The sequence below is a fragment of the Meriones unguiculatus genome, chromosome 2 (genome assembly GCF_030254825.1).
Source record: "Meriones unguiculatus strain TT.TT164.6M chromosome 2, Bangor_MerUng_6.1, whole genome shotgun sequence".
Taxonomy (NCBI): Eukaryota; Metazoa; Chordata; class Mammalia; order Rodentia; family Muridae; genus Meriones; species Meriones unguiculatus.
Window position 1 is genome coordinate 152,333,789 of NC_083350.1, and position 18,369 is coordinate 152,352,157.

An 18,369-nucleotide genomic window follows, 5' to 3' on the forward strand; every position below is an offset into this window, starting at 1 on the left:
CATGTGAGGACAGGTAAGAGGCGTTCATCTGCCCGTGCAGAAGAAATGCCTCAGGAGAACCCAGATCTGCTCATGCTCTCACTCAGTCTTCAGCCTCCAAAGCGATGGAAACCAAATTTCTGCTGCGCAGGCCCGCAGATCCATACAGGTGCTGCTGAGCCTGGAAAACTCCAAAGCTAAACACAAGCATTTGATTTTCACAGTTACCACTCAAATTTCTCATTTCAGAGATTGGCAAAATGGGAGTTCTTTGAAAATTTATGAACTTATGAATTATATCTTACTAGGTGAAAAAAGAAGAATACAAATTTTCAAGTGGACATACTATAAGGCAGATGAGCCAACAAAGTATTTGCCATTAAAGTAAATTAGCTTATTCAAGTAGGCTATTAAATTTAATAGGATGATTATTCAGAGAGCCCATCTACATAAAGTTAAATTTTCCTTTTTTTCACATTCATATTTACCATCTGCCTGTTATTACTCTGGACATTATGCAACATAAGAGAAAGTGCGTCACAGATAAAATTAGCTGACATGGTAATAAACCAATGTCCACAGGGCTTCCTCTGTGATATTTATTAGCATCTTATTTATCCTAGTATCAATTCATGTATATACTATTTTTAAAGATTTGTTTTCTCTTCAATTATGTGTATTTATGTGGTGCTGGTGGAGAGGAGAATACAGTATCAGACCCCCTGAGAGCTGCAGTTAGAGGCAGGTGTGAGCAACCTGATTCCTGTGCTCAGAACCAAACTCAGGTCACTGAAAGAAGAGGACTTTCTCCTAACGTCAAGCATTTCTCCAATATTGCATTCATTACTTATGTAGCATTTTTAGACACAGTAATTGAGTGTATATTCATATAGCCAGAGATGAAGCAAGATCTCTTGTGTCAAGGCATCCCACAGTTACTGCAGTTGGGACTATGTCATTTGAGTGTGAGATGTGTGCGTGAACAATAGAAAACAAGTCTCTAAAACACTATATTTTACCCAGTATTAAGGTTACTAAGTAGAGGTCAGTTCTGGCAGGACTGGGCAGTGGGTTATTATAATTTTGACTTGAAAATAAGCTAGGACATCTAAAAATTCGCTTCTGTGTTTAGAGCAAGACGACTTGAATCAAGAGTGAATACTTAAATATAGTCCCAAAAATGGAACTAGCTATTAGTTGAATACTGAAAATGGCTTGAACAGTACAATTCAGATCTGGAACTCTCTCCACAGGACAAATCTTCCTCAGCAGATGTTGTTTGAAGGACAATGAGATTTGTTTCTTGGTCAATGGCAAATATATGTGCATGTGTATGTGTGTGTGTGTGTGTGTGTGTGTGTGTGTGTGTGTGTGTGTACAGTTACTAATAAAAGGATCCATGCAAAAGTTAATAGAAGATGAAAAGCAATGATTCATATAAAATTCACTCAGCTTGTTTATAGACTTGCAGCAATGCTGACTCGATATATGGAGAAATACTGAGTAGCCTAAGTTTGATATCACTTTGGAAAAGATACATGGCTTTTTCTTCTTTGTGGTAGTTAAATACATTTTATTAAATAATAAGATTTAAAATCTCAAGAACATAAATAGTTAGACGATGATTAAGTATTAAAATTCTGGCATGAAGAAATAGATCAACGTTTGAAAGCACTGACTGTTCTTGTGGAGAACCACAATTATTTTGTAATACTCACGTAGTCATTCAAAAATTTCATACCCAGGGGATCCAGTGTCCTCTTCAGCAAACACTGCGTGCACAGACATGCACACATACATACACACATACAGGCAAAATACACATACATGAAAATAAAAAAAAAATCTAAGAGAGTTTCAATATGTCCAGTTGTGAGTAATTTCATATTAACTATTACTTACTTTGGTGTCATAATTTCCTCTAATGACAAGGATACTTTCAATTCAAACTCCCACATTCATAATATTATTCAATAGGCTGAGGTCAGTTGGTAAGGTAGGAGGTCCCTCCTGCCCTTTCTGAGAACTATGGGGTGGGGTATAGGGAAAAAGAAGGAGGGAGAGTGAGACAGAGATAAGACAAGGGAGGGGGCTATGACTGAGATGTAAAATGGATAAATTTTAAGAAAAGAAATAAAAATAAAATAGAATCCCAAATAGTGTGTACAACGAACAACAACAACAAAATAACTGAAAAAATACCATTAAGTTTACTTTGTGTTGGCCTACTGAGTTGTATACCTAGTGAGACTGGATGGGAGAAGAGTATGTTTTTTTTCTTTTTACAATTTATTAATTTTATATACTGATTGTAGCACCCTCCCTCATCTTCTTCCTGCCCCACCCTCATCCCCCTTCCCTCCTATCTCCTGAAAGGGAGAATCTTCCCCTGCCCTCTGGCCATAGCTAGAGTCAGAAAAGTAATGTTTTATTTGTGAATGGTTATCAATTGGAGGTAGCTTCTGGGTTGGAGATGGGGGCTTGTGTTCACTTCCATTCTTAGCAGTGGAACTCATGAGGTCCAGGCCCATGCTGGCCCTATGCATGGTGCTGTAGTCTCTGAGACCTCCTGTATACGCTGGTCTTCTGTGTTAAGAGTACATTTCCGTGGTGTTCTCCTTCTCTTCATTCTTACTATCTTTGCACTCTCTCTTTCTTAAGATTCCCTGATGGAGACATTCTACTTAGGGACAAATGTTTCAGAGTTGTAGGTCTCTATTACCATATGCTGCTAGAGAAATCTTTTTTGATGATGGTTGGGAAAGACTTTGCTTTATGACTGTAGCAAAATGTTATTAGGAGTCATTTTGTTGCTCTTTTCTTTTCTTTTTTTAATTATCTGCCTTTTTAATTTTTTTTAAATATTACAGTTTATTAACTCTGTATCCCAGCTGTATCCCACTCCCTCATTCCCTCCTAATCCCACCCTCCCTCCCTCATCTCCTCCTTGCCCTTTTCCAAGTCCACTGATAGGGAAGGTCCTCCTCCCCTTTCATCTGACCCTGGTTTTTCCAGTATCTTAGCAGAAAATAGTGTTTCGTTTTCCCCTAGGTCCCTGTCCTATCTAGTCTCAGGTTCTTTTCCACCCAAGTAGTGTTTAGGTTGAAGTCCACCTCATAGAGTAGGCCATAAATCCAATCAGATATTGGTTAGTTGCTCACCCAAACTTTGTGCCACTATTATACTAGCATATTTTGTATGCAGGTCACCCTTGTTGAGCAAAGGATTTGTAGCTGGGGTGTGTTTACCCTTCTTTGGTCATGTGCAATGTACATTTTAGTACCCCTAACACTAGTCAATAGGAGTAAAGGCTCTAGACAGACACCAGCTCATCTTGATGTTACTTGTGTAGGTGTTGTCTTCAGCAGAGTGGTCTTACCAACAGTTTCTGGAGAGTAACCAACAGTCTTGCAATAATTTTTATTGTCTGTGGCCCATCTGACCCACAATTCTATTAAATGTAATACAAACCTAGAATTCGAGTATTCTTTTGGCAACAAGAGATATGTAGCTTTGGTTCTATCTCTTCTGTTATTATTCAATTTCACTTAGATCATCTTTCTATTTTATATCACCTTTCTACTTTTACATATGTGTAGGTTTCTATCAGGTTTTTCAAAAATACTTCAAATGGACCTTCTTTTTAGCTGTCCCTCCCTTTTCCTCTCCCTAGCCTGTCTCTTCCTCTCCCCCCATCCGTTTGATCCTTCCACCAAATCAGCCTCATCCATTGATATTATCTATCGCATTTCCAATCTTCTCGCCATTCCCTATTTTCCTAACCTCTAGGGTTGTGTCTATTTTTGCCTGCTTATCTAATACAGTGAATCCATATATAAATGAATAGGTACCGTATTTGCCCTTTCAAATCTGGGTTACCTCACTCAGAATGAATTTTTTCTAGCTCCATCCATTAACCTAATAATTTTTTTTAACTGTTGAGTGATATCTAATATAAAAAGTGCCATATTTTCTTTATTCACTCATTAATGAAGATAAAATTTGTTTATACTTTCTGGTTATTATGAATAGAGCAGCAATGAACATGGTTAAGCAAGTATATATGCCCCAGAGTGGTATGTCTGGATCTTGAGGGAGATTGATTCCCAGCTATTTGAAGAACAATGATTCCCATACTGGCTGTACAAGTTTGCATAATGAAAGTGAATTTCTCTTACTCCACATCCTTGTCAGCCTAAGCTGTCATTTGTTTTATTGAACTTGGCTATTCAGACAGATGTAAGGAAAAATCTCAAAGTAGTTTTGATATACATTTTCCTGAATACTAAATGCTATATGTGTTATATCTTTTGAAAATACTCTGCTCATAACTGTATCCAATTTTTTAAAAATTGGTGTTTACTTGATGTCCATATTGTTTAGTTATATATATATAGTATTGTATCACTGTGTAGTTGGTAAAAATCTTCCCCATTCTATAGAATGCTGCTTTGTCTGAATGAGGGTACCTTTGCCTTACAGATGCTCTTAAGCTTCATGACAACCCATTTATTAATTGTTTTTCTTAGGCCCTCTACAGATGGTGTTCAATTTAGGAATTCTTTTTCTGTGCCAATGAGTCCAATGACTGACACTGTCTCTTCTATCAGATTCAGTATATCTGATCTTATGTTGAGGTCTTTGATTCACTTGGAGTTGAGTTACATGCAGAGTGATATGTATAGAAATATTTACATTCTTCTACATCCAGTCATTCAGTTTGAACAATACCATTTATTGAAAGTGTGGTCTTTTTACAATGTGTATTTCTGACTTCTTCATTAAAAATCAGGTGCCTATGTATGTGTACTTTGTCTTCATTTTAAATTTTATTCCATTGATCAAGGTGTCTGTTTTCTGCCAATACCATGATATTTTTATTACCAACGGATAATTCCATCAATTCTTTTATTTTTTATGAATTGTTTTTAGCTATCTTGTTTCTGTTTGTTTCCATATGAATCTAAAAATTGTCCTTTCAAGTCATGTGAAGAATTTTTTGAAATAGTGATGTAGATTTTATTGACTTTGTAGCTTGCTTTTAGTAGGATTATGATTTTTACTATATTATTCCTACAAATCTATGAGCATAGGAGATCTTACCATTTTCTAATATCTTCTTCAGTTTCCTTCTTCAATGTCTTACAGTTATATCATAAAATTCTCTCTTATTTGGCTAGAGTTAGCCAATGATATTTTACAGAATTTTAGACTATTGTAACAGGTATTGTTTTATTGATTTTTTTTTCAGTTCATTTCTAATTTGTAGAGAGGAAGGCTGAAGTGGAAATTTCTGGACTCATTTTGTTCATGTGATGTTTTTTTTGCAAGCTGGGCAGCTGATGTTTTGCCCAGGTTGGCTTAATAAAGGGCACATGATGTTTTACTGTGATCCCTCACATGTAAGGGGTATGACTTTGGCTAGCTAAGAACATTCATGAGTGTACTTTGAGGAGATATATATATATAGAGAGAGAGAGAGAGGCCCATGCACAGGAGACATCACTTTTTGGAGCTGTGCTGATATTTGTGCTTCCATACTTGGCTTTGCAGAGAGAAATGTTCTAGAGAGCTTCCCCAGGCAGTCCAACTGAGTCTTCCATCTTTTGCTGCTTTGTGTTGGTTTTTGGACTGGACTGCTGGTTTCTGACTACTGAGTCAAATACCATAATCTGTTAACTACCCATCTACCTTGATCAGCAGGAAGTAGATAGAAGATGACTACAGCCCTTTGCTCACTAATCTCCCAGCTAAGATTGATGGGGGTTGGGAGGTGTAAGGGAGGTAAGGGTGCTTAAGAACCCTAAATAAAAATCTAAGCCTACAGAAGGCTGTTGATACTTGTTAATTTTGTATTCTGCTACTTTTTCTATCATCTCTAGAAGTTCCCTGCTTTCATATCATCTGCAATGAAGATATTTTGACTTCTTTTTGTCCTATTTATGTCTCCTTGATCCTTCATTTGTCTTACTGCGTTAGCTAAGGATTCAAGCTAAGGATTGAATATATGGGGGGGGGGGGAGTAGATAATGCTGTCTTGTTCCTGATTTTGATGAATTACTTTCAATTTAAGGTCATGCTGGCATTGTGCTTGTTGCAAGTTGCCTTTATTATGATGAAGTATGTCCCTTGTATTCCTAATTGCTTCTGCGCATTTATCATGAAAAGGTGTTGGATTTTGTCAAATAATTTTTTTTCTGCATCTAATGAGATGTCATGTTTTTGTTTGTTTGTTTTAATTTGTTTATATGATGAACTACATTTATCTATTTATATATGTGGAACCATCTTACATCTCTGAGATGGAGCCTCATTGACCTGATGGATGTTCTTTTTATTTTAATTTTTTAATTAAACAGATGGTAAATATCTAGAAACAAGCAATGTTTTCCTATCCAACTTTATTACAGATAGAGACATAGATACATAGATAAGTAGACACATAGATATGATTATGCACTATGTAAATATAAATGCAAATAGGTCATCAAAAACTTCAGAGACTTACAGAATATAGCATTTAAAGATGTTTTTATTTAAGGCCTTCTTGACTTGAGATATGTCAGCTTTTGGCAATACCCCCAGTCCACATCAATAAAGATGATGGGCATCATAAAATCCCCTTTTGGAGATAGCTTTGCTAATAGCAAGATCACCACAAGGCAAAAATGCCCCAGCTCTCTCTACAGACCATAGTTTGTTCAAAATAGACAAGACTTAGATGCAGGTTGAGTTCATTGCCAAGCTCTACCATGACAGGGTCAGCAATTCCTTTGTACTTCCTGCTTCACAATTACATCTTCCAGATATACTGAGTTAGAAGGCTGAAGATGGTGCACCAAAGTTATAAAGAATGGGTGATAGACCAGGTAATAAACTGTCTCTGCCATTTCTTAGCTTTGGAGGCTGTTTGTCTGTACTTCCTAATTAAGTGATAATTTTATTCTTCTCAAGTTTCTGGTGGAGTTGAAGACTAAATAATTAAAGTTTCACAGTTAGGCTTAAGTTGCTTAGAATTTAAGAAAATGTTTAAGGTTTAGAAAGATGTTTTTAAGTTGGGAAATACAAGATATGATAGAGATTTAGGCTCACCTAGTGTGTACTATATAAAAATAAATGTAAATAAGTCATCTGGGATACCAGGATAGGTAGTATTTTCTTCAAGTTTGCCAAAAAAAATGAGCTAAATATTTTTAATGTAACTTTTACATATGGCTTTCTTGATAATTTCACAACTGTTCTTACTATGTGTAATTTATTATAAATAAAAAAATCATATGCAAAAAAGGAAAGTTTCTTCTCTCAAAGAAGAAACTTTGGGCAGAGTGAATGGAATTTTAGGTAAGAACTGGGAAATAGTAAGAGCTGGAGAGGACAGGGTCTCCACAAGGAGAGCAACAGAACCAGAAAATTTGAACACAGGGAACTTCCCAGAGACTCATACTCCAACCAAGGACTATTCATGGAGATAACCCAGAACCCCTGTACAGATGTAGCCCAGGGCAGTTCAGAGTCCAATTGGGTTACATAGTAATGTGAAGAGGGACTGCCTCTGACAGAATCTGATTGGCCTGCTCTTTGATCACCTCCCTCTGGGGGGGAGCAGCCTTACCAGGCCATAGTAGAGGACAATGCAGCCACTTTTGATGTGAACTGACAGACTAAGTTCAGAAAGGAGAGGAGAACCTCCCCTATTAGTGGACTTGGGGAGTGGCATGCAAGCAGAGGAAGGAGGGAGGGTGGGATTGGGAGGGGAGAAGGGAGGGGCTTATGGGGGGATGCAGAATGAATAAAGTGTAATTGATGAAAAATTTAAAAAAAAAAGGGAAAAATAATTTAAGAACCTTAAATGACTTTCAAAAGTGGAGGAAAACATGGAGTTAGTCAATTGGCATGGAGCACGTCTCGCCCCTGGGGGCAATGGTCTCCTGAACCTACTCAGACCTCGGACACCACCACTGCTAGTTCTAGAACTGATGTAGGATGTTCCAACGAGGGGGTTAAGGCTTCTCATAATATTTCATATAAGCCCACACCTGTTTGTTTATATCCCCCATTTCTACTCACTATTAGCCAGATAGAGCCAAGTAATTGTGGTAATGATACTTGCTTTTTTGCCCAATGTTGGAATGCCAGTAAATTTAAGTATGCCCTGATTACTCGCATGCCTCACTGGGTGCCTGTGCCCTTTGATGCCCCTCACGCTATGACTCTCTTCAGACAGAAAAGGGATCTTGGAACTACAGCCACCATTGTTACTACCATCTCATTGGCGGCTGTTGGAGCTACCACCGTGGTATTAGCCATGAGTCATACTGTGCAGACTGCTCAGACCCTGAATAATCTTTTAGCCAATGTAGCTCATGCCTTAGATGTACGAAAAGGAATTAATGCTCAACTAAAAGGAGGTTTGATGGTGTTCAATCAGAGGATTGACCTCGTGCAGGAGCAAATTGATACCCTATGGCAAATCGCTCAACCTGGCTGTCAATGAAAGTATGCTGGACTTTGTGTCACTAGCATACAACATGAGAATTTTTCCTGTGCTGCAAATCTGTCTAAACAATTGTCGAGCTATATTTTAGGTAATTGGACTGGAGAATTCGATACTACGATGGAGCAGCTGAGAGTGGCCATGGTCACAGTAAATTCTACCAGAGTGGACGCAGGACTAGCCACAGGATTATCAACATGGATTGCTGCAGCCATGAATCATCTGAAGGAATGGGTGGGCATGGGAGCGTTAGCAGGCCTTCTGGTGTTGGTCTCCTTGGTTTGCCTGTGGTATATATGCAAGATTAGAGTCTCACAACAGTGTGATGCAGCCATGATCATTCAGGCCTTTACAGCCATTGAAGCAGGACATTCGCCCCAAGCATGGTTGGATACCATAAAAAGCTAAAATGTTATGCTCAGGATGCGAGGCTAAGCACTGCACTCAGGGTCAGCCGCTTTGGACCCAGAGAAGAGCATGTCTGATTGAATACGGGTTGATGCCCCAGGTCCCGCCTCTGAGAAAAAGGTATCGGGAGGGTCTGATGCTCTTTGGGTAGATGACACCTAAATGAACATCGGTACAAAGTCCCAATTTATTTCTAATATCAGAGATCAGACCTCTACTCTTGCCTGATGCGTCTAAAACAAAAAGGGGAACTGTAGAGAGCTGCGGAATGCTATGCCTTAAAGATGGAGCTGGTTTCTGCCTTCCACCTTCCCGATGGTGAGTGCTCTCTGTCACGAACAATTCCACATTTGGATAAGGCTGAGGATCTGGCTTGCTTCCATGTATGTGGACCTATCTGCATTGCCCACGTGGCATGCCTGGGTTGGCTACCCAGAGGCTATTTAAGCTGTGTGCTGGCTTTCCCCAGGGTCCAAGGATTGTTCAAGGTTCCTGAATAAAGTGTATTGAAAAAAAAAAAGTAAATAGATCTGTTTTATCTTATGTGAGATCAAGGGTTGTAATATAATAAACTAATAATTCATTAAAAAAATCATATGCAAAAAAGGAAAGTTTCTTCTCTCAAAGAATATAACCCAACCTCACGTTCTCCTCTCTACATTTATCCTAGTAAGACCCCACCACTATCTCCCCCGTTCTCCAAATTCACTTTCCCTTTGTTTCTAAAAAAAAAAAAAAAAAAAAAAAAAAAAGCAGGCCTCCAAGAGAGGATAGTCAAACAAGACAAATCAAACTACAGATTCCATTCTTTCATTCCTTACATGCATTTCAGTAAATAATTTTAAAATTTCCTTAAGAAGATGCCAAAAAATAATTTACATTTCATAAAAACCTAAATCTCTGGAATTTAATTTGCTCTTCAAACTTTAATCATACCTGTCAACTTTATCCCCTGATTATCTTACATCTCCTTCATTGGGTGTTGTTTATAGCTCATAATGTTTTATTATTTCTATGAGCAACACTGAAATGTTACAAAGTAATTATTTTTGTTGTTGATATATTCTTGGGATTTCATTGTTGCTGTCACCAATTGAAGAGCAGCCTAAAATATAATGACACATAAATATCTCTTTAACATCATGAAAAGATACTCAGATCAAAACATTTACGATTAGTCTAGGTATGTTAACATCTGGTTAAGACACACAACATTTAAATTCTAAGGAAGCACACAAGCACTTCCAGTCCATTCATTTAATAGATACACCTTGGTGGGTTTTTTTGATGTTTCTATGCTTTAAACACCCATAAAACATCTTTATCTTCACAATGTTTAACGGCTGTAGTAAGCAGTTTATTGCAGGGTTCTCTGGCTCTTATTGTTCCCACTCATGGATGACTCTAAGCAGTAGCTAGGGAATTAGACAGTAGCTTACAGAAAAGTGCTATGTTACATCTCTGCTGGAGTTCACCAGATGCAGCATGAGAAAACTACTAGCAAGAGAGATCAAAACTCTGCCCTAGAAATCAGATGTGTATTAAAACAATCATCTAGCTTCCATCAAGCATAACCCATCCCTTCTACAAGCACTTTAAAAGTCCCACTGGCAACAAGATACCCAATAATCTCTGCTACCACTTCCGAAGAAGCACTTATAAGTAACATCTTGGGACATTCAGGCTAGTACCAAGAGTTTTCTAGCTCAGCTGGAGGTCTCTCCAGAGTCTATGCTACACCCTCCCAAAGATGTCCTGTGGGACCTTCTGTGTTTTCTTTTTCTTCTTCTTCTTCTTCTTCTTCTTCTTCTTCTTCTTCTTCCTCCTCCTCCTCCTCCTCCTCCTCCTCCTCCTCCTCCTCCTCCTCCTTATTCTCCTTCTCCTTCTTCTTCTTCTTTTCTGGGTTATTCAGATATCTATTCATCATGCCAGTTTTCCAGAAATACACCTGCGCTTGAGAGAGTGCGCCTAACAATTGACTGTTTTATTAGCCAATTAAAGGAACTATCACACTTGGAAGAAAGAGTTGAGAATTTAGCCACTCAATAGTGTGGGTTGGCTACCCAGAGGCTATTTAAGCTGTGGGCTGGCTTTCCCCGGGGTCCGAGGATTGTTCAATGTTCCTGAATAAACTGCATTAAAAAAAAAAAGAATAAAAAAAAAAAGAAATATATTTAAAATGTTTTTTTTTTAATGCAGGCTATTATTTTTACTTGTTCTCAGAACAAATAAATGTCTTTGAATGAAAAAAAAAAAAAAAAACAGTGTAAACGGAGGGCTAAAACCAGGGAAAGTGCTAAGTGATACTGTTTTATCCCCTCCCCCATCATCTTAAACGAAGTACTGGCAGGGATCCCAGAAGGTGAAAGTATTCCTGGAGGCTCTTTTACCCTGAGAGCATTTGTTAAGTGTCTAGTTTTGTTTACTCAGCCTCATGGGGCATGAAGACAGAAAGAGCAGCCCTCACTCATACAAACCTGAGAGTCTATAAAGAGAATCTTTCCCTAGAAAGGGGGTACATAACATTTTATTTTTCACTCTAACAGTGAGCCAGAAATAAACTCATGAGCACACCATTTTACATCAGGAAGGTGATCTATAAACTCACCTTTTAGTCAAACAAAATCTAAAGTTGTACGACCCCAAGTAGAGTTGTACAATTTACAACCCGGTTTTGTATGCCCTCACTGCAGAAAGACATTTTCAAGCAAATAATTGAGTGGAAACTGACATCACTCTTGTAATACATTCAGATACTTAACAGAATACAAACAAAAAGCTTCTAGGGATAGAAAGCCAAGGAATCAGAAAACCAATCATGAAGCAGTAGAAAACCAAAACAGAGAAGCAAACTGATTAAATATTTTAATTATTGGTACATTGTACAACATTTTATTTTTTTTCCTAAATGATAAACATTAGAGCTTGAAAGCATTATAAGGGAGAACATATGACCTTATAGATTTGAGATGACAAAAGAAAAGGAAGCTATTTAAATAGATACCAAATAATTATAATATAAAACTCTAATAGCACGTACTTTTGAACATCATAAAGTTTTAAAATTGATTGCCCTTCAGGGAATGAGGGTCTGGGAAGGCAGTGAGTTTGATAACTGATTTAAAATTTTAACCACTATGCATATATGGTGAAATGCCTACATTAATTACTAAAAATGATAGAAGCACAAACTTGCTCTCTCTCTCTCTCTCTCTCTCTCTCTCTCTCTCTCTCTCTCTCTCTCCTAAGTGATTAATTTGAAACAAGATGCAAAAAAGAAGCAAAAAAAATGTGTGAAGACTAGGAGAAGGCAGAAATTACATTAAAACTTCAAATAATATTAAAGACAAAGAAGTGAGAATACTAGAGTTATACATATAAGCAAATGAAAGATGTGTACAAGCAACTCAATCAATTTAGAAACAGAAATTTGAAAAGTATATTTTTAATTATTTTTATTTTTATATATTTTACATTCCAAAGGTGCACCCTCCCTCCTCTTCTCAAAGTTCCCCCCTTCTTCCCCTTCTTTCCTTTCCCCACAGAAAAGGTGAGCTGCCCTTCCCCTTGATCAGTCTTCCCTAGCACATCAAATCACATCAGGACTGAGAATATCATCATTCCCTGAGGCCAAGCAAGGCAGCCCTGCCAGGGAAAAGTTACCTAAAAGCAGGCAATACCATAACTATTAGAATGGACTCATCCCTCACTGATGAGGCAACCATATGAAGACCAAGCAGCCCGTTGGCTACATGTATGCAGGGGGCCTAGGTCCATGTCAAGCATTTTCTTTAGTTGATGTCTTAGTCTCTGAAAACCCCAATAAGACTAGGTTAATGTTGGCAAATATCTTTACATGTAAAAGCATAACTGAATAATAAGTTATAAGATTTATAACAATAATAAAAATCAGCATTTTAACATAATATTTTTAACATAGACAGGATGCTACAGTCAGATAACCTCATGGTTATTGATAAATTTCACTGAAAATGGAGATAAAAGTAATTCTAAGTAATTTAAGTGATATGTATCCCAAACTCTGATGGACATCCCCTGATCTACCATCGACAATGCCTGCCAGAAGACCACATAGGCTGCCTGTAATCTCAACAACTCTATTACCCCAGAACCAGTTATTAGGGTTACCCCTAATAACTTAGTGCTTCAAGAGAACCCAGTGGTAACTTTCCCTCTCCTTGGTCCATGCCTCCTACTGATTCTTCATACCATCTCTCCCTAACATTCCCTTTCCCCAGCCTTCACCACCAACAAGCATTCCCTTCCTCCTTCATGAACATACCATCTAAGCAGGTCACCAAGCAGGCAACACTCAGCCAGCACACTCTCATAATCCGGAAAGGAAATAGAAACCAAGGAAAAAAACTTCTTCCTGATGAAGAAAAAGCCAGAAATCATCACCTTGACCTATAGTCACCTCAAACCAGGATGCCTAGACCCCTATGTAAGAGCTCAATCTGGAATAGGCAGAGTAAAATGTCACCACCAGAGCACAGCTATCACATCACAGCAGGCCCCAAATATTCCAATAAAGCTGATACAAGAGAAAAAGACCTCAAAACCAAATATGTGAAGGTGATTAAGAGCTCCTTCAAGAGAAGAAAAATAAATCCCTCAAAGAAAGTCAAGAAAATGAAAACAAACAATTGGAAAAAAAATAATTCCTCAAAGAAAGCCCAAACAAACAATTGCAGTAAATGAATAAAACCCTCAAAGAATCTAGTTTAATATTTATTTTATTTTTATTAATTACAGTTTATTCACTTTGTATCTCATCTGTAACGCCCTCCCTCATCCTCTCCCAATCCCCCCTCCATCCCTCTTCTTCTTCTCCTATGCCTCTACCCTAGTCCACTGTTAGGGGAGGTCCTCCTTCCCTTCTATCTGACCATAGTCTATCAGGACTGGCTTCATTGTCTTTCTCTGTGGACCGGTAAGGCTGCTCCCCACTCAGGGAGAGGTAATCAAAGAGCCAGCCACTGAGTTCATGTCAGAGACAGTCCCTCTTCCTACTACTGGGGAACCCACTTGAATACTGAGCTGCCATAGGTTAATTCTGTGCAGGGGTTCTAAATTATCTCCATGCATGGTCATTGTTTGGAGTATCAGTCTCAGAAAAGACCCCTGGGCCCAGATTTCTTGGTTCTGTTGCTCTCCTTGTGCAGTCCCTGTTCCCTCCAGATTTCTCTGTCTCCCCCTTTTTTCGTAAGATTCCCTGCACTCTGCAAAAAGGTAGGCTATGAATCTCAGGATACTACTGATGGGTAGGTCTTTGAGAGGCCCTCTGTGATAAGCTCCTATCCTGTTCCCTGTTTTCTCCCTCTTCTGATGTCCATCTTGTTTGCCTTTCTAAATGAAGATTGAGCATCTTACCAGAGTCCTCCTTCTTGGTTAGCTTCCTTAGGTATACAGATTTTAGTATATTTGTCCTATATTATCTGTCTAATATCCACTTATGAGTGAGTATATACCATGTGTGTCTTTCTGCTTCTGGGATACCTCACTCAGGATGATCATTTCTAGATCACACCATTTATCTCCAAATTTCATGATTTGTGTTTAATTGCTGAGTAGTACTCCATTGTGTAAATGTACCACAATTTTTGTATCAGTTCCTCAATTGAGGGACATCTGGGCTTTTTCTAGCTTCTGGCTATTACAAGTAAAGCTGCTATGAACATGGTTGAGCAAATGTCCTTGTTGTATACTTGAGCATCTTTTGGATATATGCCTAGGAATGGTATATATGGATCTTGAGGTAGCACTATTCCTAATTCCTAATTGTCTGAGAGAAAGCCAGAATGACTTCCAAAGTGGTTGTACAAATTTACATTCCCACCAGCAATCTAGTAGGATTTCTCTTTATCCACATTCTTGCCAGCATGTGTTGTCACTTGAGTTTTTTATCTTAGCCATTCTGATTGGTGTGAGGTGAAATCTCAAGGTCATTTTTATTTGCTTTTCCCTGATGGCTAAAGATGTTGAGCATTTCTTGAAGTGTTTCTCTGCCATTTGATGTTCCTCTATTGAGAATTCTGTTTAGCTCTTTACCTATTTTTAATTAGGTTACTTGATTTGTTGCTTTCTTAAGTTCTTTATATATTATGGATATTAGCCCTCTGTCAGATATAGGGTTGGGGAACATCCTTTCCCAATCTGTAGGCTGTCATTTTGTTCTGATGACAGTGTCCTTTGCTTTACAGAAGCTTTTCAGTTTAATGAGGTCCCATTTATAGACTGTTGATCTTGGAGCCTGTGCTGTTATTGTTCTGTTAAGAAAGTTGTCTCCGATGACAATGAGTTCAAGGTTTTTCCCCACTTTTTCTCTAACAGGTTTAGTGTGTCTGTTTCTATAATACGGTCTTTGATCCACTTGGATTTCAGTTTTTTGCAGGGAGATAAGTGTGGATCTATTTGCATTTTTCTACATGTAGACATTCAGTTAGACCAGTACCATTTGTTGAAGATTTAATCTTTTTTTCCCTTGTATGTTTTTGGCATCTTTGTCTAAAATAAGGTGTCCATAAGTGTGTAGGTTTATTTCTGGGTCACCTATTTGATTCCATTGGTCCACCAGTCTGTTTCTATGCCAGTACCATGCAGTTTTTACTACAGCTGCTCTATAGCACAACTTAAGATCAAGGATGGAGATACCTCCAGAAGATCTTTTATTGTAGAGGATTGTTTTAGCAATTCTGGGTTTCTTTTTATTACATATGAAGTTGAGAATTTTTCTTTCCAGGTCTGTAAAGAATTGTGTTGATAATTTGATGGGAATTCCATTGAATCTGTAGATTACTTTTAGTAAGATGGCCATTTTTACTATGTGAATCCTGCCAAGCCATGAGCATGGGAGATCTTTCTATCTTCTGATATCTTCTTCTATTTCTTTCTTCAGAGACAGAAAGATTTTTTTTCATACAAGTCTTTGACTTGTTTAGTTAGAGTTACACCAAGAAACTTAATAAATAAATAAATTCAATTGAAAAAAACAAAACTGTTCAACTTGAAAGTGAAAATAGAAGCAAAAAGAAAAGAAAAAAAATAGTCCTTGTTCCCTTCACTTTGGGAAACCAATTGGTTACTGAGCTACCACAGGCTACATCTGAGTGGAGGTTCTAGGTTATATCCATACATGGTTCTTGGTTGAATGTCAGTCTCAGAAAAGACCCTGTGCCCAGATATATTTGGTCCTTGTTTAGCTCCTATCCTTTCCCCTTCTTTCTTATGATTCCCTGTACTCTGCCAAAGGTTTGGTCATGAGTCTTTGCTTTGAAAACACTGCTAGTTAGAGTCTTTCAGATGTGCTCAGTAGACTCCTGTCATACGTTCAATGCACATCCCTTCTGTCTTTCTAAACGAGGATTGATCATCTTACCCCATGTCCGCTCAATTGATTATCTTTTTTAGGTGTATAGATTTCATTATGTTTATCATACCTTATAGGTCTATATAAGTGAGTATATCCCATGTTTGTCTTTCTCCTTCTGGGATATTTCACTCAGAATGATCTTTTCTAGATCCCACCATTTGCCTGCAAATTTCATGATTTCCTCCTTTTTGATTGCTGAGTAGTATTCCATTGTGTAAAAATACCACAATTTCTGTACCCATTCCTTCGTTGATGGACATCTGGGCAGATGAATGGGTAGGAGGTTCCCCCTATCAGTGGACTTGGAAAAAGGCACGGTGGAGATGAGGGAGGGAGGGAGGGAGGGACTGGGAGGGAATGAGGGATCGGGACACGGGATACAGAGTTAATAAAATGTAACTGGTAAAAAAATAATAATAATAAAATCAAAAAAAAGAAAAAAAAAGCTGAGCGATCTTCAACAAATGGTGCTGGTCCAACTGGATGTCTACTTGCAGAAAAATGAAAATAGATTCATATTTATCACCCTGCACAAAACTAAAGTCCAAGTGGATCAAAGACCTCAACATAAAACCAGATACTCTAAATCGGTTAGAAGAAAAAGTGGGGAACAGCCTAGAACTCATTGGCACAGGAGACAACTTCCTGAACAGAACACCAACAGCACAGGCTCTAAGAGCAACAATCAATAAATGGGACCTCATGAACCTGAATAGCTTCTCTAAAGCAAAAGACACTGTCGTCAGAACAAAACGACAGCTTACATACTGGGAAAAGATCTTCACAAACCCTATATCTAACAGAGGGATGATATCCAGCATATATAAAGAACTAAAGAAGTTAAAAAGCAAGAAATCAAGTAATCCAATTAAAAAACGGGGTATGGAGCTAAACAAAGAATTCTCTGTAGAGGAATATAGAATGACAGAGAAACACTTAAAGAGATGCTCAACATCCTTAGCCATCAGGGAGATACAAATCAAAACGACCCTGAGATTTCACCTGACACCTACCAGAATGGCTAAGATCAATAACTCAAGTGATAACACATGCTGGAGAAGTTGTGGAGAAAGGGGAACCCTCCTCCATTGCTGGTGGGAATGTAAACTGGTTCAACCATTTTGGAAGTCAATCTGGCATGTTCTCAGACAATTAGGAATAGTGCTTCCTCGAGACCCAGCTATACCATTACTAGGTATATACCCAAAATTTGCACAAGTACACAACAAGGACATTTACTCAACCAGGTTTGTAGCAGCTTTATTTGTAATAGCCAGAACGTGGAAACAACCCAGATGTCCATCAACGGAGGAATGGATACAGAAATTGTGGTATTTTTACACAATAGAATACTACTCATCAATCAAAATGGGAAATCATGAAATTTTCAGGCAAATGGTGAAATCTAGAAAAGATCATTCTGAGTGAAGTATCCCAAAAGGAGAAAGACAAACATGGTATATACTCGCTTATATAGACCTACAAGACATGATAAACATAATGAAATCTATATACCTAAAGAAGTTAAAAAAGAAAGCAGACACAGGGTAAGATGATCAATCCTCACTTAGAAAGACAAATGGGATGTGCATTGGACACATGACAGGAGTCTACCGTAGAAGGCATCTGAAAGACTCTACCTAGCAGTGTTTCAAAACAGATACTAAGATTCATAACCAAACCCTCGGCAGAAGGGGAGTTAGTATGACGTGGAAACGATAGAAACCCCACAAGGACCAAATATATCTGGGCACAGGGTTTTTTTCTGAAACTGTTTCTCCAACCAAGGACCATGTATGGATATAACCTAGAACCTTTGCTCAGATGATGCCCATGGTAGCTCAGTAACCAATTGGTTTCCCATAGTAAGGGGAACAGGGTCTATTTCTGACAAGAACTCAATGGCAGGCTCTTTGACTTCCCCACCCCCGAAGGGAGGAGCAGTCCTGCTATGCCACAGAGGAGGACTTTGCAGCCAGTCCTGAAGATACCTGATAAAACAGAGTCAGATGAAAGGGGAGGAGGTCCTCCCCAAGCAGTGGACTTGGAAAGGGGCAGGGAGGAGATGAGGGAGGGAGGATGGGATTAGGAGGGA